Here is a 27519-nt window from a genome sequence, read left to right on the forward strand (position 1 = left end):
GATTGTGTTTTAATTTATGTAATGTAACCCAGAGCTCAAAGTTTAGCATATGATCCAGGTTGTAAATCTCTGCACATCTTTGGCCAAGCCATTGTCTCTTGGTTTCACTCCCCAAAGGGTTGTTGGTTTGTATATATCTGTATATGAGGGTGCGTGGGTGTATTTGTTTTGTATTATTGCAATCTATTGAAAGTTGCTTTGAGAACATTCAATTGAAAGGTGAGGTATACACTTTCAAAATAAATTCAAAGATTTCTGTATCTGTGGTTCAGATTTATTATGCACAGAGCCCACTGTGGCAATTCAGTGGCGTGTTTTATATTCTCTTTTGCACAGTTACCAGTTTCTACAGATGTTTATTGTTTTTTTTTTTTATAAAAGATAGCATACATGGGGCTTGTTTAAGTGTTTGTCCAGGCAATCATTTCTAAGAAGTGATGGCAATGGCTTCCCTCTTAGCCCTACAACTCATACTAACTCTGATGCTGTAATGGTAGCGGGCAAACTGTTCAAAAGATATGGGGAGGGGCCACAGCTCACAGACAGAGCACATGTGTTCCATCCAGAAGGCTCCAGGCTCTGTCCCTAGCATTTCTAGTTAAAAGGATGTGCAAGACTGGTGGTCAGCACCGCTGGTCCCAATGTGCATGCGGCCAGCCTCACCAGTGGCAGCACGTGTGCAGCCCCTACTCCTGGCTGTGGAAATGTGGCACTTCTGGCGGCAAGCCCCCAAATTACCAGAGACGTGTGACCTGCCCCTTCCAGAAACTTGTGTTCCCGGTCGTTTGGGGGCTTGCCCACGGAAGAGCTACATCGCCGCCACGTGCACCGTTGCTGGCAGGGCTGACCACACATGCACTGGGACCAGCAGTGCTGGCTGCCAGTGGTAAGGCACTGTTGGATCCTACCCTGTGCTCCAAGCATATTAGGGGAGGCGGATGGAGAATCTTGCTACAGGTAGAATCTATTCACTACTCAGAAAAAGAGGAAAAGAAAAGAGAGGGGAAAAGAAGAGAAGGTCAGATGAACAAGAGGTGTGTAGTCCAACAATATTATAGACTCTAAACAAAAGGTACCCATGTAACACACAGAAACCTCAAGGAATATGGAGAGGAAGCATTTAAGCATTACATTGCAGCACCAGTACTAAGTCCCCAGCAACAGAGGTGCACTTTGGAGGGACAACATCTGTATGTCTGTATGCATCCATGGGGTTATAGAGATGTTCTTGTTCCAAAAAAGAAAGACCCCCCCACTCCCCAAAACACTATCTGTTCATGCCCAGAGTTGCTGGGGATACAAAGGAATTCGGCCAGATCATGCTTCCATTTCAGAGAATTTAGCACTATAATATCACTGGGATTAGATCCTCTAGTTCCTATTATAACATAGGGGTAGGCAACCTGGTGCCCTCCAGATGTTTTGGATTATAACTCCCATGATCCCTGACAATTGGTCATGATGGCTGGGAGTGCTGGGAGTTGAAGTCTAAAACATCTGGAGGGCGCCAGATTGCCTACCCTTTCTATAACACAACAGTGGTCAGAAGGCAGACTATGGCCAACCAGTGGACCACTAGCTACCTTCCAGTAGGCCATATAATGCTGCCTGGCTGCTAGGGTTACTACAAGGAATGCTGGAGTAGGTAGACCTTCGTACAATCATGCAAGGCACTTTTAATGCTCTTAAGGAATAGTGTATACTCAGAATCCCTTAACACAGAATAATTGTGCTTTAACTATTAAGAGATCCCACTGAATTACTGCTGTAATTGAGTGATGTATCTCTTGCCTAAATGTGATTGTCCCTCTTTGCTAGCATAATGTTCCTCTGAAGCAATGTTCCCACAATTTCCAAAATCCTGTTCTTTTTTGTTTGAAAGATGTATTTGTCTCCTTCCTCTTTAAATACAAGAAAGGGGAGAAGAGGCTTTTCCCCTACAGCAAAACTATCCTTCGTGCATAAAGACTACATCACCCCCACCACTCTCCATTTGGGACCTGTAGTAGCACATCACTGTGGGTGAAGATAGTGTCAATGGCCAAAATAAATTATGGGCTGTACAGCCATAAACCCCTCTCGCATTAAAAAAAATACTCCACATCTAGCAGCTCTTAATATTACTGTGTGTTTCCTAACAACTTGTGTGTCTGTCTTTTTCAGTGCCTGCCTCACTGTCCTTTGTGTCTCAGTGTCTCTTACATCTGTAGTACGCAGAAAGGATAGTTGAGGAAAATGTATATATATAGGTTAGTAGGTCACAGTACCTTAAAAGACTGGTAAAACTCAGGGTTGATATATCAAATGATCATCATCTGTCTGGACTGTGGAAGTTTCCTTTTTCTTATGTTTGATTAAATCTGCAATAGAACACATGGTAACAATCACTGTTACAGTAACAAGATTTTGCCATCTTATCTCACAGGAGTGAAAATAAGTTAACTGAAATTACCCTGTTCTGTTCTATGCAGGCCACTTAATACTACTAATAATAAGATCTCAAGCTTATTGGAATATAATTGTTTGAAGCTAACATCCCATCACTATAATTTCTGTATCTGAAGAGCAGAATTAAGAATTAAATGTAAAGTATATCAATTTAAAAAATATTTATGGAACTAAGAGAATCTAGGGTCTTTCAACAGACAAAATCAATGCTCTCATGGTCCTCTGGTTACAAGAAATAAAGGCCATGCCCAGGAGCTATTTTCATTTTCTTGGGGCAAAGCTGTACTGTAGAGGTATAAAAGAATAATTTCTAGGAATGCTGCTAATTCATGATGACAGAATGTCGGCAAACTCCCAGAAGTAGACCATCATATAAACAACACTGAAATCTTTTAATTTATAGTCATAGCATTTGCCTGTCAACTACTGACTTTCAGTATTTTTAATGCAACTATCTCAATGTTCTGTAATGAACAACCTGTAGAAGAAAATCTTTCCACAATAAAGTGCACTCAAAAGCATTCACGCTAGTATTTGACTTCTCTATTTGATGTTTCTTTCTCTGTGTAATTACAGCACGCAGACATCCAGGCTTATTTCTGCTCTAACAGTCAATCACAGGCTATTGTCAGTAGCGGATTCATCTCCATGTGCAGTAATTTTCCTTTTAACTTTCAGTTAATCTTCAAAAGTAAACAGAATTGTTAATGAGATAATAAGATGTATTCACATATAGTAATTTTACTCTTTAAATAAATACAGCTACCTGAAATATATAAACACTCAAGCTGCAAAAAATGTATATGTTGTATTACTACCTCATTAAAAATCTTCCTTAATTTATCTGAAAGCTTAGTTAGATAAATTATATTAATATCAAATGAGAATATACTAAGATATTTGAATGCTTCTTTACATTTCATATCAAACTTTGTATGCAAAGAATGAAGTAAAAGTTTGGATTTTTATAGTAGATCCTCTGCCAACCTTGATTTTTCCTAATCAGAAATTCTTATAATCAACAGTTCCAAAAGGTGTAATAGAACAGATGGGTAATTTAGCCACTGAAATACATTATATCCCTAACAGTTTCTCTCATAACTGAATATATATTATAGATCTCAAGAAAACCGTGCCCGAAGCAAAAATTAAACAATATGTAAAGCACATTTCTATATATCCAAGAGAAGGACCTAATTATTACATGAGCACATGAACTTAAAAATCTGCAAAATCTATTGTTAAACCTACATGTAGAAGATGGGATTTTTCAAAGTAAACAGTTATGGCTTCCATAAACAGGACATTTCTGAAGAGTTCTCTAATGTTTCACTACTGTAAATTACAGCACATTTATCTGTGCAGTTTCAATATACTACCCAGAGAAAACAAAAGGAAAATATAACTTCAATCTGACTAGTAATTGAGGTGCCATACCACTAACCTTAAAAAAGAGGTTTGTTCATTTACAGGTACATCGCCACATCGTTATTATCAATGTAAACAAAAGACAGCGGCATGCACCCCGGGCTAAGGATGTCAGCATTTTTCAAACACCTTTCTGACTGTTCCATTTTATGGTGATGCAATTTGACCTACATTTTCAGTGGCCAAAGAGAGACCGAGATACAAAGGGAGGTGGAGATGGCAAAGCGGGGGGGGGGGATTCTTTACCCATCATTCCACTCATCGGGGGGTTTAACTGATGCTCCAAAGGGTCTAAAATAGCAGGAACAGAGATAAAGACTATAGGGTAAATATACTCTGCTTAGAATACAAAACTAAATACAATAGAAGGCACAGAGTTGGTTTTTTGATCTATTAGTAAAATTTAATGTCCTCATTAAGCAAAGTAGCATGTAATCCTAGAAGGAATGTTGAAATGTAGATGCCAGAGATAGGAAGCATTATTTTCAAACAGAGCTCTCATCAGAAGAGGTATGTAGCCTCTTTTGACACATAGTAACATTAATAAATGGCATAATTCCAACATTACTAAGACCTCTTTCTTCGTTGTGTGGAAATTTCTGTTTGCATAAAATATGATTTTATTGTCCTACATGTGTGCACACTCCTTTTATACTGTCTTTCAGCATATAGCATCTTTGAAGAATCACTCTTGACAGATTGCCAATATTATATCTATTTATTATATGATGTTAGAATCACACACATGATCCTGCACCCAAACTTTTAACATGACTCTAGTACAAATGAGTAAGAGAAAAAAAGAGCCAGACACTGAACTACCTACTTCAAAATGTTTTGAAGCTGTGACACAGAAACCATTTATTCTACAGTAGCCAAGAAATAGTCATGTTTGCCTAGATAGAAGCAGTTCTTGTTCACAGGAGTTTCAACACTTTCATATGGCGCCCAGGCAAGGATTAGTCAATTACTTCAGTGGAGGGTGAAGCTCCATACACACAAAGGGCTTATAGGGTCCATTTTGGTCATTGGCAAGGAGCACAAAGTGAGAAAAGAGGCTTCTCCTTTTCCCCCCCATACTGCTTTGGCCTTCCTGAGAGAAAGGAAGAAAGGTTTTTCATGTACCATAACTGTCTGTTGAAAGAGAAATTATGTGTGCATGCCTATGTGTGCATGCAGCAGGCCTCTGTATACTTTTAATTTAAAAAATTCTATGCCAAGCTCATATAAAGAAACCCAAATTTTGCTTCAAAACCCCCGAGTTATTAATTGTATAAACAACACAATATTAAGCGTATTTGCATCATGTATTTTCTCATGTCTAAGAATTTACTCATCTCCTGCTAGTCCTGAAGTGGGACAAAAAAATAAAGAGACTGGAGCCTCACTCTCTTAACTACCGGAAATCCAGTTCAGGCTTCCCTCTGGCTTTGAAATTTCACTGGGTTTTGACTACAAAAACACTTCAGCATATCTTCACAAGATTAAGAGTAGAACCATTTAGGGAGCAATCCTATGGCCACTAATCAGCAGCTAGATGGCCATAGGATATCTGGTTTTCCGGGAACCGATTTCAGAGCCCACACTCTGAGGTTGTGGAGAACCAACCTTCCCCCCACACTCTGCGCTCAGAAAGGGAGTGTGGAGAAGCCAAAATGGGGCGTTCCGGGGCAGGGAAGGCAGAAATGCCAGTACGACACATCCTATGTGTTGTCCAGCAGCCTCCTCCCCAAGTCTGCCTTCCCGCAGCTTCACAGTTGAAATCGGCTGTCTAGCTGCAAATGCAGGGCAGGAGAAGTGCGGAGGGAACGATCCTCTCCATGCTTCTCCTGCCCTGCATTGGATAGGCAGTTGCCTCTGAGTTCAGAGGCAGCCACCTATCCCCATAGGATTGCACCCTTAGTCAAGAGAAACCAGGGGTGGTTGCATTAGTATTACAGTTTTGACAACACATCTCATGATACCTAAAAAAAATAAAACTAATAACTTTCAGAAGAATTCTCATCCTAATTGTGAATTAAAGCACAGTGCTGAATATGTTCTTACAGAACAAGTGGGACCCGCAGAAAAACATCTCTGTGTATACTCCCTCTTAAAAGAAACACTCCTGTTCAGGGTTCCAGCCAATCATTCCCTCCAAGCTGGGAATTCCACTCTCCCGTTCCTCTGCCACATCCCGTTTTTTCTTTTTCAACTGTCACTCTACGTTCTATGGCTACTGAGCATGCTCAGGCCTCACTGCGCTATTTTTAAAGAAAGTTTTTTTTTTTTCAAACCTTGAGGTTCCCCCAAACAGGCCTATATCTCTTCTTTGTTTCTCAGTGACCCTACATTATCTGCACTCACCACCTGAATTCGCTATTAGAAGGCATGATTATCCTTGATATCTTTACAGCTATTTTTTCATGTATAACCAGGAATATAGAAATGTTCACAAATATTAGAACAGTGGTGGGCAACATGTGGCCCTCCAGATGTTTTGGCCTACAGCTCCCATCAGCCCTAGCTAGTATAGCTAATGGTGAAGGATGATGGGAGTTGTATGCCAAAACATCTGGAAGGCTACAAGTTGCCCACCCCTGCCTCAGAAGCCAGAGCTAGAAGCAATCCTATCTCCTTTGAAAGACAACCATAATATTTGCCACAGCTTCCTCCTTTCTGACCCTTCCTTGATTTCTCCTTCCCCTCTTCCATGAACTGGTGTAGTATAGTGACTCACAGACTAAGGTACAAATCAAGAAGCCTCTGACTTGAATCTCACCTCTGCCACAATTTGAACTACTCTCTCAGCTTACCATGTGTAATATGGGAATAACATTGCTGATCAAATTTACAGGGATTACACGAAGATAATGAATGTGAAGAACTCTGAACACTCGACAGGGCTGGTGTCAGCAGCTTCACGGGCCCCAGCACCTTTGCAGGGACCACTGACTTTGCTTTGGACCATCACAGTTTGTTAACCACACACAGACCACCCTGAGAATCCATGGGTTGTTGTTGAGTTATTCAGGGTGGCTTGTTTTCAGAATGCCTTGTTGTGACATGCAAACCCAGCACAATAGTTGTGCATGGCTTGTTGGAAAGAGCGACACTTTTTTTTTTTCCTTTGGGGAGATTTGTGTAAATGTCATGTTTTTCTATTTTGGGGTAATTTGCACAAACTTAACTTTATTCATTTCTTTTCTTTAACTTTCAGGGACATTTCACTAAAGCACAGTAGCTACAAATTCTAAAAAAATAAACTCTACTCCACTAACAAGTGCATTTGCACTCATTAGTAGAGTAGTGGAGTAGGCTGCTGAGGTTGTGCCACAAAGGCCTATGGGATACGTGCCAGGAGTGGGTGGGAGGACTAAGGTGAAACAATCCACAGCAAGCCACAGAATGCCTGATCAGCTGTTGGGAGTAAAGTGGGTTAGGGAGCAAACAATCAACCCACCATAGTTTATTTTCAGGGTGACTTATATTGACATGCAAACCAGGGCAGTTAACTCCTCCCTCATAACATCGAGGAAGGTAGGGGCGTCTTGAATGCAGAGAGCATCACCTACAGGCAAGGGTGACTTCTGCAACTCAGCCATTCCTATCTGAATGCTGTTGTTTCACTGCAATGGGGAAGAACATTGTGTTCTTTTTTTCTCCCTCAGGTGATAGATTTGAAGACCAGGCTACTGGACCATTTCCCTTTCTATGCAGATGAATGACTACTTAGTACTGAATCTATTCCAATCCTATATTCCACACTAACTCACTCACTCCTGTGTGGCTCTCATGCTATATCCTTGCAAAAATCATTAGATTTGGTTTTCCTGTTACTGTTGTACCTATGCATATTGTCTCTGAATAAATATTCCAGCCATGAAATTCTGGCCAGGATAGAAATATTTACTATTCATGATCTGCACTGGCTTCCAAGTCCTGGATATCTCACTATCAGTTCAGAATAATTTCAGCACTCATTAAGAGTGGACAAATGTGAACGCTCTAGGCCAGCAGCATTTCTTGTTCCAGGAGTGCAAGGGAAAATAATACAATAAATGAGGGAAGGAACTCATAACAGGATATAGATCTTTACAGATTAAGTATAAAAATAAAATTCCCTGGTAACTGTATTTTTCTTCTTCTGTGGATTAATTGTCCCTTATTCCTCCCACCCACCCACCCACCCACCCACCCACCCACAATAACAGCAAGTAAAAAACCGCCTCCATCATGTACATGCCATATTGTATGTATATGCAATAGAACATTTTATATAAACATAACAATCTATAGTGATGTTTATTTTTCTATAAATCAGCTTTAAGTTTCGTGGCATTAAAATCCTTCAAAAGAAAGAGAGAAATTGAAAGTTTAAGAGTTCAGTTTCCAGAAGATGCTTAATTTCATAAGCAAAGGAATTATTTGTGTATCTTTTCTCTTTCAAGCAATGATTAGTTGTTTCTCTTTCCAGGCCTTTAAACTCAAACTTACATTCCTTATAAAATGTTATGTTTGCTGAGGAAGTCTCTTCCCCATAATGAATGTGTAAGAGGATGACATACAAAGCTAGCTAATATTCACTCTCATTCATACATACTTATATAATAGCAAGGATTTTTTAAAAAAATTGGATGAACATAAAAATCAACTACTGAACTACTGCCCTGAGTGCAAACATAAAAGGAATTTGCTCTGCAAGTTCCACTGAAAGCATACAGCTCAGCTATTCACATTCCTGCTGACATCATTGATGATGCAGAAGGAGAGGGCACTACGTACCAAGGAAGACAAAATACATGTCATGGAGCAAGGAGAGAAAAAAACAAGTAAGAAAACTTACGTGTATTGTTTTCAAAGTACTAATTTAAAAGGGAAAAAATCACAGAATAGATAATATTTTTATGGATATTAACTATTAAAAGTTTAAAAACAAGTTTCTAGCTAAACACTATTGATCACTGTAATGTATACCAGCCAAAGTAAATACCATAGTATACAGCACCTTTAACAGGAGTTTCACTTATTTAATCAATTACTTAATCTATCTGCATTTTCAATTTTGAGGTTTTAAGGGCACCCTATGGGATCTGCCCTTCAACGCTGAGGCTTACGAGTATCCAGTGCAGAGCGGGAGGTGCAGCAGAGACGATTATTGCACCTTCCGCTCTGCATTTTAGCTAGATGGGTTTTTCACCGTCTAACTGAAGCATCAAGGAAGTGAAGCAAAGGAGGCTGGGGCGGCTGGGGGATTCTTCATAAGCTGGCCTCCCCAGTCCCCTCCTCTCCCCCGGGAATTTTTTCTCCCCAGGAAAAAATGGAAAGCTATTGCATGCACTGTTACAAAGCACACCCAAATTCTGCTGTTTTGGGATGAAAGGGCTTGTATCTGGAAGGGGACTAGGGTTTTTTTGGTCTTGGAGAAGAGTAGAAAAGCAGGTTCCATAGGATACTGAGGACCTTGCATACAACTTTCTGGTGAGCCACTATGCTCTGATTGCCTTAATTCCTCAATGTTAACACATGCAAATTTCAGATCTTGCCACAAGACTTCGATCACAGAAGCCCCCATCATGAAATATTTATGCTGATTTCTAACCTTGTTTAAGCCAAATGGAAGGAAAAATATGTCTTTTAATTCAATGTATTTTAAAGCTATGAGACCCTAAAAACCCAATATTGTGCAAGTAGGCATGCCTACATGATCCTCTTGTCACCTTTAAGACAATCACCAAAATCCCCAGGATATCTTACTCACCTGTACCTGTGATATGCACCCATCAACTACCATCCTTTGTTCCCATTAAGAAGGAAAGAGGAGCCCATTGTCTTCTTTCTTCCCTAAATGTCTGACACCTAAAAATCCATTTTCCAACATCCATGAGCAATCTTGGAAGAACTTGTTTTGTTTTATTTTGATTACTAAATCCTGAGAAGGATAAAAAGAGCAACCCAAATTCATGGATTACAGACAGAAAGAGAGAAAGAAAGATAATTCCTTCCATTCTTTCTGCACAGAAGAGCAACACCCCACCCCAGTTTTCCTCCTCTGTTTCCCTTCTTTTCCAGATCTTTGCATTATCCTCTGTTTCCTTTCTAAGTGGTCCATACTCCAATTATTCTCTTTTCCTCCCCTTTTCCTAATATTCCATCCAATTCCAAACTCCAAAAGCCCTTGGCTTTGGGAGCTCCCTGTTGTTCTTTTACGCCTCTGCATCCACTTTCTTCTCAAACCCCTGCATTTGCTCTAACCCCCTCCTCCAAAACTCTCTTCCCCCCCAAAAAGAGACTGTTTCTCCCCCCTTCAAATTATCCCAAGCTGAAATTTATTTATTTCTCCCCCTTCCTCCATGATCAGCTACACGCACACACACAACCTTGGTAGGAGTTAAAACTTCTCTCTATGGTGCGGCACTTCTATCAAATCTCTTTTAAAAGCACACACATGATTTTCTATGCATCCCAGTGCACCTAGCTTCACTATTGACTTTAAATCCTTGATTATCTTTAACCTTCTCAGTATTAATGTATAATTCTAATTCCTGAGATGTATGTCTAAGTCCCTTGATGTGTGATTTTAATACATTTTAAATTCTTTAATAAAAACAAAGAATTGCTTTCAAATACCTTGTTGTAATCTGACTCTCTCAGCTGTTAGGGGCACTGGGTTTTCCTAAGCACCCAGAGTTCAACACCAAAAGATCCCTCATGTATGTGTTTAGTTTACATAGAACCATAGAATAGTAGGGTTGGAAGGTGCCTATAAGACCAGTGAGTCCAACCTCCATGTATGTAATATGCACATCCCTGTGAATTAAAAAGCATACTTTGTACCAGCATCCATCAAGAAATCAGCTCTGCTTCACTTTATAGTGATTGGAGATTGAGTGTGCTGCTTCCCTTCCCAATTAGGGGGGTGAGTGGCATGCAGAGGAATCCCTGCTGTTATCGCCGATCACTGATCTGAGTGAACAGCAGGGATTTGGCTTCATGAACCGCTAGTCATCCCAATTGGGATGATGAGCACTGCACAAAACCAGCAACTCAGACAGCACTGGGAGGAAACATTCTTCCCAAGTGCTGGCAAAGTCCATTTCTCTGTGCAGAGAGACCTATGGATAAAAGCAAAATGGGCAGAGGGCAGGAACAGATGACATCAGGTGGGGGTCATTCAGCCCCCGGACCCCAAGTTCAACACTCCTGCATTATCCCATAACAGTGAAAGTCGAGAAGTATATCATCAGTCCTTCATTCAGGTGACAAGTATAAAGAAAAAAAATAACAAGCTGTTCCTAATTTAGCTGAGAGACATTTTTTCTATTTCTTCAGAGGCCTCCTCAGAGGAACACTGCCCAATGCTGAGCAGACAGACAATACTGTGGACAGAGTGTTGAACTTGGACCTGAAAGAACTGTGTTCAAATCTCATGTAAGCTATGGAGTCCCTCCCTCACAACTTCATTCTCCATCTGTAAAATGGAAATGACCTGTTGTGACAGTGAGACTAAGCAAGAAAATAAAGAAATTGCCAAACACTCTGAAAAAGCCAAAGCTCTATTCTTAATTGATTGGGATGCTAATAATTTACTGGCAGATTTGATGGTATTAGGCCAGTGCTTTATGATCGGCACTGGCTGCCACTCTGTTTCCAGGACTAATTCAAAGTGCTAGTATTAATCTACAAAGGCCTAAACAGCTTGGGGCCATGTTAACTGAAGGATCATTTTCTTCCATATATACCTATCCGAACCCTAAGATCCTCTTCAGAGGTCCTTCTCCAGGTAGTCTAGGTAAGGCAGGTGGCTACTGAGGAGAGGGCCTTTTCAATTATGGCATCCAGGTTGTGGAATGAGCTCCCCAGAGAGGCCCACCTGGCACCTACATTTTGGTATTTGGGGCATCAGGTGAAGATCTTTTTATTTTCCCAGATATTTTAGTCCTTCAGTTTTAAAAATAGTGTTTTTAGATCTTTGCACTGCTCCTGGCTTTGACTCCGGTTTTTACATTAGTTTATTCTGTTTTAAACGTAAGATTTTAAATTATGTTTTACTATGTTGCTTATTTTTATGGTTTTAAATTTTGTTCTGTGTTTTGGTATTTGACAGCAAATACCAGAGAGCTTCAGCTATTGGGCAGTATAAAAATGCAATTAATCAATGTCCTTTATCGTCAACTCTAATGTACAGGAATTACTCCCAGCTACACTATTCTATAATACAAACTTATAGCTACTTACCTGAGAATAAGCCTCATTGAACCCAACGTTACTTCTGACTAGACATGCATAGGATTGTGCTGTTAATACTAATTTATTATTGAGTCATGCATTTGAAAATGGACTACTTTCACGGAGCAATCCTATGCATGTCTACTTAAAATTCTTTTTAAGTTCAACAGGACTTACTCCTACGTGTGTGTAGGTTTTAAATAGGAACAGTTGCAGCTGGCACTCTAGACATAGTTATGCTAACGCACTCCTCGCCACTGCTGCCACCTGAAGATCAAAAGATCCAGGAGCATTTCCAAGCTATGAACGTGATTTTTCAGACGAAGCAGGAAGCATGACTCCATCCAGAATAGGTTGAATCCAATCACCGAGCCAGGTGTTCCCCTAACAAACAGCACCTCTGTCTTTTCTGGATTTAATCTCTACTTGTTCACCCTCATCCAGCCCCTTATCAAACTTAGGCAATGTCCAAGAGTGTCAACTGGTGTCTTGAAGTCAGGTAACAAAGAGCAATAGAGCTGAGTGTCAACAGCATATCACACCATTTGCATGGCAAATGGCAAGTCATAATAATAATTATTATAATTATATCTATGGCACTTTTCAGCCTTTATATACATTTATAGAATTGAATTCATTTTCACATCATCCATCACACTAGGGAAAGAAGGAAAACAACAGTTTAAAATGTTTCTTGATATTAACTAAAAGAGAGATTTAAAATGGATCCTTGAGATGGTCTTTCAAAAAGACATTTCAAAAGACATGAAGTAAAACTTTATAACAGAAATAATAAAAATTCAGCCAAGCAATCACTATCCTGGTTATAAGCTAAATCAGGTGTGGGCAGAGTTCAGGCATCCGAGATCTACTCCCCCCCCCCCCCCGGGTTAGAACCCCAAGATGCAACAACAGCGGCCAGGTACAAATTAGTGGCTGGGAGATGGGTGGATACCAAATGGTGGCTCAGGAGGCTGAGTGAGTTACCTACTATACCCCATGAACTGGGATGACCTCCATAGCTACAAATCTACATCTGAATTAATACAGATTAGAGATTCTAACAAATACAGAAAAAGTGGGGGGAACCTTTGTTGCTATTATTAAACAATTCAGAGTCAAAATCCCTTGCTGATCTACTGCAATGTATCCAGTGATCTACCAGTAGATGCTCTACCTTCTACCCACATCTTATCTTCTGTTTTACAGTTTACATAAGGAAGGTTACCAGCTCAATTGCTGTCAGCTAATATATAAAAATAATTATCTTAATAATTAAGAGAGCTAACCCCATCCTATAAAGAAAAGCAACAATTCAACAGAATATGCCTTCTATCTAGAAGTTTCCTCACAGTATAACATTATACAACATTAAATGTGCTTATGTCATCCTAGGACAGGCAGTTCCTCAGGTTGAGACACAAGATTTGAAACACACCTGACAGTGGAGATATTGCAGCATGACATACCTTGTTATGCTTGAAGAGAACAATAAAGGAGTGCTTCATAAATAGCACCAAAATAATTACAGGGTTTACTTGATTTTTTTTTAAATGTTAGAGCAGATATAGGAGATACTAATTGTTTCAGGTAAAATTAATGAAGAACTGCTATGTAACTTCTATTTATTTCAACAGGCCTTGCATGAAGCAACTGAAAATATGCAACTGTAATTCTCACCAAGGCAAGAACTGAAGCTAAGATTTTCATGATTCTAATCTATTAATTTAAGTAAACTTTTAGCTCCTGTGGTTGTGGACCAAACCTTGAAAAATATGGCCACAATAATTACACTTCCAATAATATTTCTTCAGCGATGTATGACCACAGTAGAGCCTCTCAGCAAGCACACTAGGCCAATCTGTGAGAGAAGAACCTGGTTATCAAACTACCTAGAACTGCTGTACTGAGAAGCTAATCCTTGAACTGTCTGCCTCTGTAATCAGGATCCATATAAAATTAAGTATTGTGACTAAGATTCCACGAGCCCAAGGAGGCCAATATTAAAGTCCTGCTTAGGCACATGAGGCAAGGGAGAATCAGCTGAACACAGCTGGAGTCTATTTTTATTTTATTTGTTTGTTTGTTTATTTCTATACTGCCCAATAGCCAAAGCTCATTGGGCAGTTCACAAGATATGGCTTGCATGGGAATCACAATCCCATGTAAACCCCATCTTTTTCAAACAAATCATCAGAGACCGAACAGAGGCAGTGATGGATAAACTTCACTTTTTAAAGTTAAATTCACTGTTTCACAACAGTAGCTTTTTCTGTAATTAGCTTATGTATCATACCTATCAATGATTATCTTCTTTGTGTTTTCATAACATTAATGCTTTAAAAATACTTAATTATTTGAGAATATTTGACTAATACTTCACTGGTCACTTGAGCAAACCTTTTTTAACTCTTCACAATGCTCAACTCTACTTTTATGCCCCAGTTCTGAAAAAACACAACCTCAATCCCATACTAATACACTTACAGTGCAATCCTATACATGTCTACTTAGAAATAAATCCCATTGTGTTTAATGAAACTTACTCCTAGGTAAGTGTGTACAGTAAGGGTAATGCAACCTGGCGTCCTCCAGGTGTTCTGGACTACTGCTCCCATCAGTCCCAGCAAACATGGCCAATGGTCAGGGATAATGGGATTTGTCATCCAAAACATCTGGAGGGCACCAGGTTGCCTACTGTCCTGGTGTAGAGGATTGCAGCCTAAGTACTACTAGACCATCTTGCACCCATGCCCACAAATGGTTTTCTTTAAAGGTACCACATTCTAGTGTAGAGGGTTCTGTGTTTTTCCTTCTGTGCTTTTATATAACTTACTATGAGCTGGTTCATTCATAACAACAACCCATGGGTTGTTTAAACCATGGACTGTCAGGCAGGAGCGAGCGAGCACGTTGCCTTCAGCGCACTCTTCACTTCTGCTTGCAATTAACAACCTAAGATCACCCTATTCATAGGTTGTTAGCGTGATCGCTGGGAATAGTCTGAAGGCACTTGAGACAGCCACCTGCTGAAGCTAAGCAGGTTTGGGTCTGGTCAGTGCTTGGAGGGGAGACCACCTGGGAACCACATGTAGCCACCTTGAGTTCCATGATGGAAGAAAGGTGGGATATAAATGTAGTGGTTGTGGTGGTGGTAATAATAATAACAACAACAACAACAACAACATCATCTGAACCTGGATACTCTAGGTTGTTTAGCAGTTAAACAGACCAGAGTGAACCTATTTTTTGTTGCTGGGTTTGTAGCACTTGCTCCCACTATATTTTGGCAATTCATAGGTTAATTAACCCACAATTGCCATTATGCGTGAACTGAGTCTGCATCTCCAGTTGAAAGGATTTCAGGGAACAGGGCTGGAAAGGAGTAGGCAGCACTGGGTTACATGAATCAATGGATGACTCAAAATAAGGAAACTACATATGTTCACAGACCTTTATTTCTAAATTGAGAGAGGAGCTCAAGTCTGCTTGGAAGTGACATACTTTGATGGGGAAGATCTACCACATCTAATAATTTTGAAACCAGTATAGTTACTACATGGTGAAGGAAAGGCACACTGTATATATTTGGTTGCACTCTTCTTACAAGAAGAAGATATTCCCAAGAACAATTCTGGAATTAAAATCTGTTTTCATGGTTTTAACTAAGGTGATCCCCCTAACTCAAATTGCATGCTACCTAACAATATGAACCCCCTTCATGGATCACTGCCTTGTTGTGGCGAAGGGGCTTGCGTAACTCAGTGAAGCCATAAGCTATGCCATGCAGGGCCACCCAAGACGGACAAGTCATGGCAGAGAGTTCTGACAAAATGTGGTCCACTGGAGAAGGAAATGGCAACCCACTCCAGTATTCTTGCCAAGAAAACCCCATGGAACTTATCACAAGGCTAAAAGAGATGATGCCGGAAGATGAGCCCCTCAGGTCGGAAGGTGTCCAATATACTACTGGGGAAGAGTAGAGGGAATTTCCAAGTAGCGCCAGAAAGAGTGAAGCGGCTGGGCCAAACCCGAAAGGACACTCAGCTGTGGATATGTCTGGTGGTGAAAAGAAAGTCCGATGCTGTAAAGAACAATATTGTTTAGGAACTTGGAATGTAAGATCAATGAATCAAGGCAAGCTGGAGGTGGTCAAACATGAGATGGCAAGATTGAACATCGACATCTTGGGAATCAGTGAACTAAAATGGACAGGCATGGGCGAATTTAATTCAGGTGACCATCATATCTACTACTGTGGGCAAGAATCCCTTAGAAGAAATGGAGTAGTACTCATAGTCAACAAAAGGGTGGGAAAAGCAGTACTGGGGTACAATCTCAAAAACGACAGAATGATCTCAGTATGAATCCAAGGCAAACCATTCAACATCACAGTAATTCAAGTCTATGCCCCAACCACTGAGGCCGAGGAAGCTGAGGTTGATCAATTCTATGAAGACCTACAACACCTTCTAGAACTAACACCAAAAAAAGATGTCCTCTTCATCATAGGGGATTGGAATGCTAAAGTAGGAAGTCAAGAAATCACCAGGATAACAGGCAAGCATGGCCTTGGTGTACAAAATGAAGCAGTACAAAGGCTAAAAGAGTTTTGCCAAGAGAACACGCTGATCATAGCAAACACTCTTTTCCAACAGCACAAGAGGCGACTCTACACATGGACATCACCAGATGGTCAATATCGAAATCAGATTGATTATGTCCTTTGCAGCCAAAGATGGAGAAGCTCTATACAGTCAGTAAAAACAAGACCTGGAGCTGACTGTGGCTCAGATCATGAGCTGCTTCTTGCAAACTTTCAGCTGAAACTGAAGAACGTAGGGAAAACCACTAAACCATTCAGGTATGACCTAAATCATATCCCTTCTGAATATACAGTGGAGGTGAGGAATAGATTTAAGGGATTAGACCTGATAGACAGAGTGCCTGAGGAACTATGGGCGGCGGTCCGTAACATTGTTCAGGAGGCAGCAACTCAATCCACCCCAAAGAAAAAGAAATGCAAGAAAGCAAAGTGGCTGTCTGATGAGGCTTTACAAGTAGCTGAGGAAAGAAGGGAAGCAAAAAGCAAGGGAGAAAGGGGAAGTTATATCCAACTGAATGCAGAGTTCCAGAGAATAGCAAGGAGAGACAAGAAGGCCTTCTTAAATGAACAATGCAAAGAAATCGAGGAAAACAATAGAATGGGAAAGACTAGAGATCTTTTCAAGAAAATTGGAGATCTCAAGGGAACGTTTTGTGCAAAGACGGGCATGATAAAGGACAAAGAAGGCAGGGACCTAGCAGAAGTAGGTGAGATTAAGAAGAGGTGGAAAGAATACACAGAAGAACTATACAGGAAAGATCTGAATGTCCCTGATAGCCATGATAGTGCGCTCACTGAACTTGAGCCAGACATCCTAGAGAGTGAAGTCAAGTGGGCCTTAGGAAGCATTAGTAACAACAAAGCTAGCGGAGATGACAGTATTCCAGCTGAGCTATTTAAAATCCTAACAGATGATGCTGTTAAAGTGCTGCACTCAATATGCCAACAAATTTGGAACACTCAACAGTGGCCACAAGACTGGAAAAGGTCAGTTTGCATTCCAATTCCAAAGAAGGGCAACGCCAAAGAGTGTTCAAACTACCGTACAATTGCACTCATTTCACATGCCAGCAAGGTGATGCTCAAAATCCTACAAGCTAGGCTTCAGCAGTATGCGAACCGAGAACTACCGGAAGTACAAGCTGGGTTTCGAAGAGGCAGAGGAACTAGAGATCAAATCGCCAACATTCGCTGCATCATGGAGAAAGCAAGAGAATTCCAGAAAAATATCTATTTCTGCTTCATTGACTACGCTAAAGCCTTGGATTGTGTGGATCACAACAAACTGTGGCAAATTCTGAAAGAGATGGGGGTACCAGACCACCTTACCTGTCTCCTGAGAAACCTGTACGAGGGTCAAGAAGCAACAGTAAGAACCAGACATGGAACAACCGATTGGTTCAAAATTGGGAAAGGAGTACAAGAAGGCTGCATACTGTCACCTGGCTTATTTAACTTATATGCAGAGTACATCATGAGAAATGCCGGGTTGGATGAATCACAGGTCGGAATTAAGATTGCTGGGCAGGAGAATTATCAACAACCTCATATACGCAGATGATACCACCCTAATGGCAGAAAGCGAAGAGGATCTCAAGAGCCTCTTGTGGAGGGTGAAAGAGGAGAGTGCAAAAGCTGGTTTGAAACTCAACATTAAAAAAACTAAGATCATGGCATCTGGCCCCATCACTTCCTGGCATATAGAAGGGGAAGAAATGGAAGCAGTGACAGATTTTACTTTCTTGGGCTCCAAGATCACCGCAGACGGTGACTGTAGCCATGAAATTAAAAGACGCTTGCTCCTTGGGAGAAAAGCTATGGCCAACCTAGACAGCATAGTAAGAAGCAGAGACATCACCTTGCCGACAAAGGTCCGTCTAATCAAAGCTATGGTTTTCCCAGTAGTAATGTATGGCTGTGAGAGCTGGACTATAAGGAAGGCTGAGCACCGAAGAATGGATGCTTTCGAACTGTGGTGCTGGAGAAGACTCTTACGAGTCCCCTGGACTGCAAGGAGGTCAAATCAGTCCATCCTAAAGGAAATCAACCCTGACTGCTCATTGGAAAGACAGATACTGAAGCTGAAGCTCAAATATTTTGGCCACCTAATGCGAACAGAAAACTCCCTGGAAAAGACCCTGATGCTGGGAAAGACTGAAGGCAAAAGGAGAAGGGGACGGCAGAGGATGAGATGGCTAGATAGCATCACCGATGCAATGAATATGAACTTGAGCACGCTCCGGGAGAGAGCGCAGGACAGGAAGGCCTGGCGTGCTATGGTCCATGGGGTCACGAAGAGTCGGACACGACTGAACGACTGAACAACAATAAGTTTATAAGTTTATAATTTTATAAAACTTATAAACCGTTATAAGTTTTCATAAAAAGAAAACTTTTTATGAGTTTTCTCATAAAAAAGAGAAAACTCTCTGGAAAAGACCCTGATGCTGGGAAAGACTGAAGGCAAAAGGAGAAGGGGATGGCAGAGGATGAGATGGCTAGATAGCATCACTGATGCTATGGACTTGAGTACGCTCCGGGAGAGAGCGCAGAACAGGAAGGCCTGGCGTGCTATGGTCCATGGGGTCAAGAAGAGTCGGACACGACTGAACAACAAAACAATATGAACATCATTAGAGGCTCATCTCTGAGTGCCTCATCTTCTGAGGTAAGGTGACTAGGTACCAGAGGGAGAGAGCTTTTTTGGTGGTGGCTCCTTAACTTTGGAACTCCCTCTCTTTGTCTATTCTCCTGGTATCAAATCTGATCTTTTTAGACACTAAATAAAAACATGTTTGTTTTCCTAGGCTTTAATCGTTTTTAGATCAGTTTTAGTCCACGCTGAAGTATTCACTGCTGTTTTAACAGTGTTTGAATAGTGCTGTTCTTCTTTACTATTGTGTTTTATATGTAACCTATTTTGAAAATCCTACATTTAAAGATGGGATAAACATGTTGTCAAGATAAGCAAGCAATAATACTATAAAGGTGATATATTTAAAGGATCGATGACTACAGCCTTGAAATCCAGAACATACTAGCCCACAAAGATTGTTTCTTGCCTGCCAGTCTACCCACATGTATCTGTCATCCAGAAAGAAAAAGTAAGATCAACTTTTGTAGTTTTCCCTGCTGGAGGGCTATCATTATGCAACCCTAAAAAATCCTCTTTTCATTCACTTAGGTGGTGCCCCCACCCCACTTCAAATGCAACTACAAGAAGTCTCATTCATACAACATCACTGATTAACACTGGAAAAGAATGACACTAAAAGTGGGCAGAGCTCGCAGCTAGGGAAGTCCTCAGTTGCTTTTAGACACTTTATTTTATTCCCCCTTTATTCAAAACCTTTTCATCTATCATTTTTCAGTAATCATTTACCTATATCATATAGCAAACTCAGTTATTTCCTTTAGTGCTTCCAATACGGCTGTCTGGCCCTTTTTTCCCTAGGAAGGTTCTTGTTCCTTTAACATCTGCAGAAGAACAAACTACAAAATCAAAAGCTGAACTTTTCCCTAGCATAGAAATGTAATCTACCTGCTGAATGTTTGCCTATGATACAGGGACACTACCAGAAAAAAAGAGTTCAGAATCCTAGCCAGTATCATCTCAAATCATAGACCACTCAACATATATTTTTCTTTTGGAAAGAATTAGACTCAATATCTTCTATCCAAAATACCTTAAGTATGCCACATCATACAGATAATAATGCACCCCAACAGCTGGAGAGATAAAGGCACATCACACCAGAAGTGTATTTAGGGCAAACAGTGTAAAATGAATTTAGGAAAACAAATATAGATGACATAAAGAAATGAGCAATATCACATACTACATGGGAAGGTAAAAATATTATGTGTTGCCAGGTAAGCATCAGTGCAATCCTTAAACATAAATATTACTTAAACCAAAGTGCCAAGAAAGGAAGAAGATGGTATAACTTCTTTCTACAGCAATCATCATAGATGTAGAATTGCCAGAAATATTGGAGCCACTGGAAAAAAAAACCTGAAATTTGTGACAAATGGAAATATATGCAATACTTTATCAAACCTAAGCTCAAAGTACTGCTTTAAGAACATAAAATACACAGTTTCTAACTTAGCATATAAAATTGTTCTATTTATGAAATTTACAGAGCAATCCTATGCATATTTACTCAGAACATCCAGCTAGATCCAGTCCACATCCTTCTATAGGTCTTGGTTACAGATTGCTTCCCACCCAAAGTTTCAGACTTTCACTTTAAACTAAGGCTTTGATATCCACAACAGGTAGTTTTCAGTTTCCGCCCCACCACCGTCTGACCATGTTATTATCCAGCAACGTAGGGCAATAAGCTGCTTGTTTCCCAGTCCATACCAGGGTGTCTTTGTCAGTTGTTTGAGAGGAGAGGTGAAGAGATTGGCTGCAAGGGAGGGGCCAGATCAAAAAGCCATCAAACACAAGATATTTGTTTCTGGTTATCTCCAAACTAGATCAAAGGTCACCAGAAGAAGGCAAGCAGCAATTCACAAGTAGTGAAGGCCCTGTATGCTCCTCTCATGAAGATGGAAGCATGTTTTAGATGCAGAAACTTGTGGATTTCAGTGTTCTATGTATCCACAGCAAACACAGGAATGCTGCAGATTGCCTTAAATGTTCTTGGTACATTTTGAGTAAGGGCGCAATCCTAGGGCCGCTAGTCAGCAGCTAGACAGCCATAGGATAGGTCAATTCCCTGAGAACTGACCTCCACCCCCTCCCACGCGCGCCATGCTCAGAAGGGGAGTGCAGAGTGGCAAATACGGGGCGTTCCTTCAGGCGTGTCAAGACAGGGAAGTTGGAAATGCCTGTACGACACATCCTACGTGTCATCCGGCTGCTGCTTCCCGTGCTCCAAGGTCCCATGGCTAGACAGCTGAAATCAGCTGTTTAGCCATAAATGCAAGTCGGCTGAAGCACAGAGGGGACAATCCCCTCCGTACTCCTCCTGCCCTGCATTGGATAGGTGGTCATCTCTGAGTTTGGAAGGAAAACATTTCATAGGAGGGTTTTTTTTTTTCATTGTTCCCAAAAATTTCATGTTTGTTTTTTTTCTACTGGGAAAATGGGGGGAAAGTCCTTGGGGAAAAGTATGGAAAACACATATTTCCCCTTCTCCAGAACTTCACATCTCTCTATATTGGGAAGGAGATACACACACACGCGCAACTGTAATAAATATTGCTTAGAAAATCACAGCAAATTATCTCCACATGAAAGAAAACATTTGAAAATTTTCCATTTACTAATCAAATGGATTAGTAAAGGATTAAAAGGATTAAAGGATTAAAAATACTATTGCATCCTAAAATTGTTCCTTAAATTCTCCTCTGTGAATTTTGATTTTGAATACTTACTAAATATTCACTAAAGATTTCACTACATATTCACCCAATATTTGATATTGCTATTTGACACCGAATGAGATTTAAGTTTTAAATATTTTGTATTGAGCAAAAATTTAATGTCAGTGTTGATATACCATCATATTGTATTTTGAGAGACTATGATAGTTGAAATGTAGTGGCATTTAACAATATTTTACAATAAAAAGCTTGCAAAATTTCATATTTGATACCTGCCAAAGCAAATCAGAAGTTTTCAGCAGATGTGAGGCACGGAAGTTTCACATTTGAAGGAACAATTTCACATTCAAAATTGGAATGGAGAAATTAATGTTTTTTTGTCAGATATCAGACGTTTTGAATATTTCCACACAAACTCTAGATAGGGTACATGCAAGTCTCTAGAAATGTCATTCACAGATGGAAAACCTTTGCAGAGAAAACTTTAGAGTGAAAGCAGCCCTGGACTACTTTATCAAAGAGAAAGGTGTGCTTACAAAAGAGACGGCCCTTGTTAGATACTTCAAGGATAAAAGGAAGCTTGCAGCAGTCTACAAGCAGAGCCCTACTAGACCTGCATCTCAAGCACCTGCACCACTTCTGCCACCACCTTCCCCTGCCCCTCAAAGGCCCAAATTTACTTGGGGTAGAGGAAGGAAAGGCAGCAGTGGTAGACTCTCCTAGCAACCCCAGCAGCAGAGTGATGCTATTTATGTTCTGCCAAGCAGAAGGGCAGGTAGATGCTCTGCTGGGCAGCTGAAGTATTGCCATCACCACCATCTCCTACTTCTCCTGTATCCCACCAGGTTCAGTTCTGCAGTGGGTTGGGAAGCAAAAAATCCTTTACCACACTGTACTACCTTTTATCAAAGCTACTTGAGTCATCATCCAACTATCAAGGCTTGGGGTGATGAACTGGAGGTTAAAAATGTTAAAACTCTCTGTTCTTACAAGATGCAAGTAACAATATTCAGCTTTTTCAACTGATGCTGACAACCCAGGGATTTACTTAACCTGAAGGTGCCACATGCTAGCCATAGACCTACGAACATTTTCATCAAACCTTGCCCATGCCATGCTGTGGTGTTACAGCTACACACAGCAGAGTTCTTGGCAAGGTGAGCAGGGTTATAACAAACTCAAAAATATAAAAAGTATCCTCGCCCACATTGCAACATTTAATGACATCCCAAAGACGGTGTAGTACAATCTCAAGCTAAACTCCCAGACAGAATAAGTGCAAGTGTTTTATACAACTTACCAGGAACAGAAGGTAAGTTTTATAAGGCTAGGCCTCTTATTTGCCATTGAGATGTGTTCATCGTACAGGACAAACATGATTTTTTTAAAAAGCAAATCAAAAGATTATTAAGACTGAAAAATAAAACGACTGTATGCTATTATATAACACTAATTCTTCACCTTGCTTAGGCCAACAATTCAGTTCTCTCTCTTTCGAAAAAAACACACATGAAATTTGATAGGGGGGAAAGAGAACAGAACTGAAGGAATAAGTAGTTATGGAAATGGTTACAGTCTAAATTAAAATATTTAAAAGAAGATATCAGTTTAGAGTGATAAGAGAGATAAATATTAGGGATCAGTTTAGCTTTGGCCAGTCCAGATGCTCCTATTTAACCCATTCATTCATTCGCCAATACTCTCTGGGTGGTTCACAACATGATAAACATAATATAAAACCTTGAACAGTAAAAAAAAATAAAAATTTTAAGTTTGAAACAAGTTAGAAACAATTAGCAATAAAACTACCAGGACCCAATTAAAAAAAAACTTTTAAAGCCCCAGGAGTAGGGGAAATTCTTAACCTGATGCCACAAAGTTGCCAATGTTGCCGCTAGGCAGACCTCACGGGGGAGAGCATTCCACAATCTGGGGGCCTCCACTGAGAAGGCCATCTCTTTTTCTGCAATCCTCTGAATCTCCCTCAAGAGGAGGCACTCGGAGGAGGGACTCATATAATGAGCATAGTATATTGATAGGTTTATACCAGGAGAGATTCTCCGTCAGGTATTGCAGTCCCAAGCCATGTAAGGCTTTTAAAGTCAAAACCAGCACCTTGAATTGCTTCAGAAATGTACAGGCAGCCAGTGCAAGTGGGCCAGAACTGGTGCTGTATGTTCAGACCTTCCAGCCCCACTATCAATCTGGCCACCACATTTTGCACAAGTTGCAGCTTCCAAATTGGGCAGTCCCAGATAGAGCACATTGCAATAATCTAAGCATAGACTACTGAAGCCAAACTCCCTAATGCCAAAACCATTATTACAATACTAGATGGGTTTAGAAACAAGGTATCCAAAGCTGTGAGACTTGTTTCTATGAAATATTATTGAAAGCTGAGTGGTGCCCAAATAGAAAGAAGAATATTTAGGTAGGTTAGGCTATTAGAGACCAAAAATACAAGAGACAACCTACATAATGTTTATTCTGTTGGGATAGCTTGTACTGTAGCTCTAGTAGACCACTGCTGCCAGGCATCATCATTACAGGCAGTCCAACAAATTCACCTATCGACCTTGGCCTCAGGACCCTATTGCAGCCATGATGTATATGGTGCTATTTGGTTATAGCCATTTTAATCTTCTGCTTTAATCTTTTTGTTGTGTTTTGTGGCTTTTAAGTGCAAGTGTTTACCCTAAAAGATGAGTTATAAAACTTCTAAGTACAAATAAATAAATAAAATGGCTAGCACTCAAGAAATTGTCACAATTCAGATGGTTACAATTCAAAGAAAACTACATTTTGCCATCCTTACAGAATGTATTTAAGATGAAATGGCAATTCTAATCCATGAATACTGAATCAGATAGTTTTTAATACGGAATAATTACGCAGACAGGGATCTAGGGGTTAGGCCTTTACATTTTAATCCAGTGTAGCATGAACTCAAGCAAACAGGACTATCTGGAGTAAACTGATTAAGGATCTCTGCCTGAAGCAATAGGACTTTTGCCAACAATTTCAGCCGAGACTGGATTTCATATCTCACAAAATACGCATGGTTACATGCAACACAGCAAGGCCTGGTTCACATATAACACTAAGTAATGGTGTGGTTTGCTGAAATCTCGCTTGCCATTGTGTCTGAACCTATCACACAAAACAAACCATGGTTTGTTAACCAGCTAGAAACCACAAACAGAAGTCCTGGTTTGTTGTTGGCTTAAAAAGTCTGGCTTGTTTAAACTATGGTTTGTTGTGATGTCTGAGCCCAGAACCATGGCTTATCCCTGTCTTGCTTGAGCTGTTTTCTGCCTTCAAACAGAGGCACCCAGTAGGAGCAGCCTGAAAATGAAACTACTCTGAAGGCTGGCAAAATGGGCATAGAGAAACTTACCAGAAATAGGAAAAGCAAGCCACAGTTTGTTTGCTCATCCGCGAGATAGTGGCCCAGTCTGCACATCACAACAACCCAGTTAAAAAAACACAACAACTCTGGGTTGTTGTGAACGAGCGACAGCGAGTGAGTGTGTGGCTCCTGCTGCCTAATCACACCCGCAGAATTAAAACCTGAGTTCCCACTCTGGGTTGTCTTTCTCCCAACAACCCATAGTTCCCATTTCACACAAAAGGCTAAACAACACAGGAAGAGAGCATCCCAGGGCTATTTAGTCCCTCCCACTTTCAGCGGGAGCAACTGGGCAGTGGAAGCCAGCACACACACTTGCTATCGCTGCATTCAGAATAACCCAGGGTTTAAAAAAAAAACCTGGGTTGTTGTGATATGTCAAACTGGGCCAATTCATGGCTGAAGCAATGAACCATGGTTAACATAAACTATGGCATGGCTTTATGTGCATACCCAGCCTTGGTGCTTGGTATATAACTTATTCATGTTTTCATGCTGTCACCAGTCAGAATAATAACATATAGGCATGACAACACCTGCAGATGTTTTCTGAGTTTAAGAGAAAATGAATAGTCCACTGTGGGGATTCTTGCATTTTCTCTCTGAACAATTTGCTAAAGGCTGAAACCCTAAAATACAATGCTAATATTACTAAGCTCTCATTGCCCATATGAGAACCATAAATTAAGAAGCAGTTTTACATTTGGAGTCTGGAACATGGCTAGCAGAACTTCTATGAGCACAAGGGCATATTTATAATAATGTCCTGAGGCTCTAAAATGTGAATACAATACTGAACAAACCAAACTGGACTGATCTTGTACAATATTCCCTGTGTTTCTCCTGGAAGTTATCCTCAGGCTTAAAATGAATCCCTAAGCACATTCACATTCAAAGCAGGAAAAACTGCAAACTATTGCACCTTCAAGTTTTTCTTATCAGCGTTCAGAACATTATAAAACATTTCTTGAAACTGTCAAAACAAAAGACAGACCCTACAAAGGAAACTAAGCATTTTGACTATGTTGAAATACTGATTGGTTCATTTTAAAATATCAACAAGAAATTGAATGACTGAAAAAAGGTATATGCCGGCCAGACCTTCAAAATTTGAGACACATTTGTCTGAAAGAAAATAAATGGATGCCATGTGGAACAGCTCATGATTGTTTCAATATCAAAGCCTGAGGTTCAACAGGGCTACAGTTTTCACTATCATCATTGCAATATTCAGGGCCTGTCCTTCTACATGCTACAGCCACCTACAGTGCTGAGGTAACTTCAATACCTCTTTAACTTCTTTTTTCTTTCCATACATTTCCATAACTGTCTTCCTCCCAGAGCCTCACCCACCCCAAATTACAGTTGGGGCTTCGACAGTGTCCAGAGGCAATTCTGAAGAACAAGAAAACCAGTAAGAACATAAGCAAAACAAGGCATACTTCTGCCTCTCTGCCTGACATCTCTCAGCATGAACACCATTCCTTATTCCACTATCAGAAGCTGATGCTTAAATTGTCAGGAAAACAATAAGTGAAGTCCTGAAGAGCAACATAAATAGGAAAATAGTTACGTTTACTGAAGCTTACCCTTCCTTCAAATCCATACCAGAATTACTGCTGCAGATCCTACTGAATATGTGTAATTAGATATCCAAGACACTGTCTTTGACAGTTTATATTTGCTATCCAATATTTGATATTAATGACTTTTGGAATCCCACCGTACTTTTCAGTTTTAGAACACAGCTAGTGCAAGAGGACTGAATTCAGTTGGATGAACTACAGATATACACCCAATTTAACATGCCTGCATTCCCTCAGAACAAACAAGCAGGAGAAGAATTCTATGGCCAAATATTCTCCTATTGTTTGAATTTACTACAATCACCTGTTCTAAAGCAACAACAGGAGCGTAGCTGAACATTATAATCTATGGGTTGGATCCAGCTTTAGTTGTACTTAAAAGTAGACCCACTGAAATCAATGGTAAGTTAGCCATGACCAACTTAAGTACCATTGATTTCAATGGGTCTACCCTGATCGGGATCCAACCCTAAGAGTGTGCAGCAATATATATTGTA

At 40.3% G+C, this 27519-nt stretch overlaps 1 protein-coding gene across 4 annotated transcripts in view; it reads right to left on the minus strand.

Moving 5' to 3' along the window:
• ATXN7 (ataxin 7) overlaps positions 1-27519 on the minus strand; it is a 151847-nt gene that overhangs the window by 122152 nt on the left and 2176 nt on the right. For all 4 annotated transcript variants that reach the window (XM_084840475.1, XM_084840471.1, XM_084840470.1 and 1 more), the window contains exon 2: positions 2268-2360. The gene's annotated coding sequence lies outside the window, so the exon portion shown is untranslated. The remainder of the gene's footprint in view (positions 1-2267; positions 2361-27519) is intronic.

Source organism: Heloderma suspectum, chromosome 2, assembly GCF_057233095.1.
Source record: "Heloderma suspectum isolate Gila_16-S chromosome 2, 16-S_ref, whole genome shotgun sequence".
NCBI lineage: Eukaryota > Metazoa > Chordata > Lepidosauria > Squamata > Helodermatidae > Heloderma > Heloderma suspectum.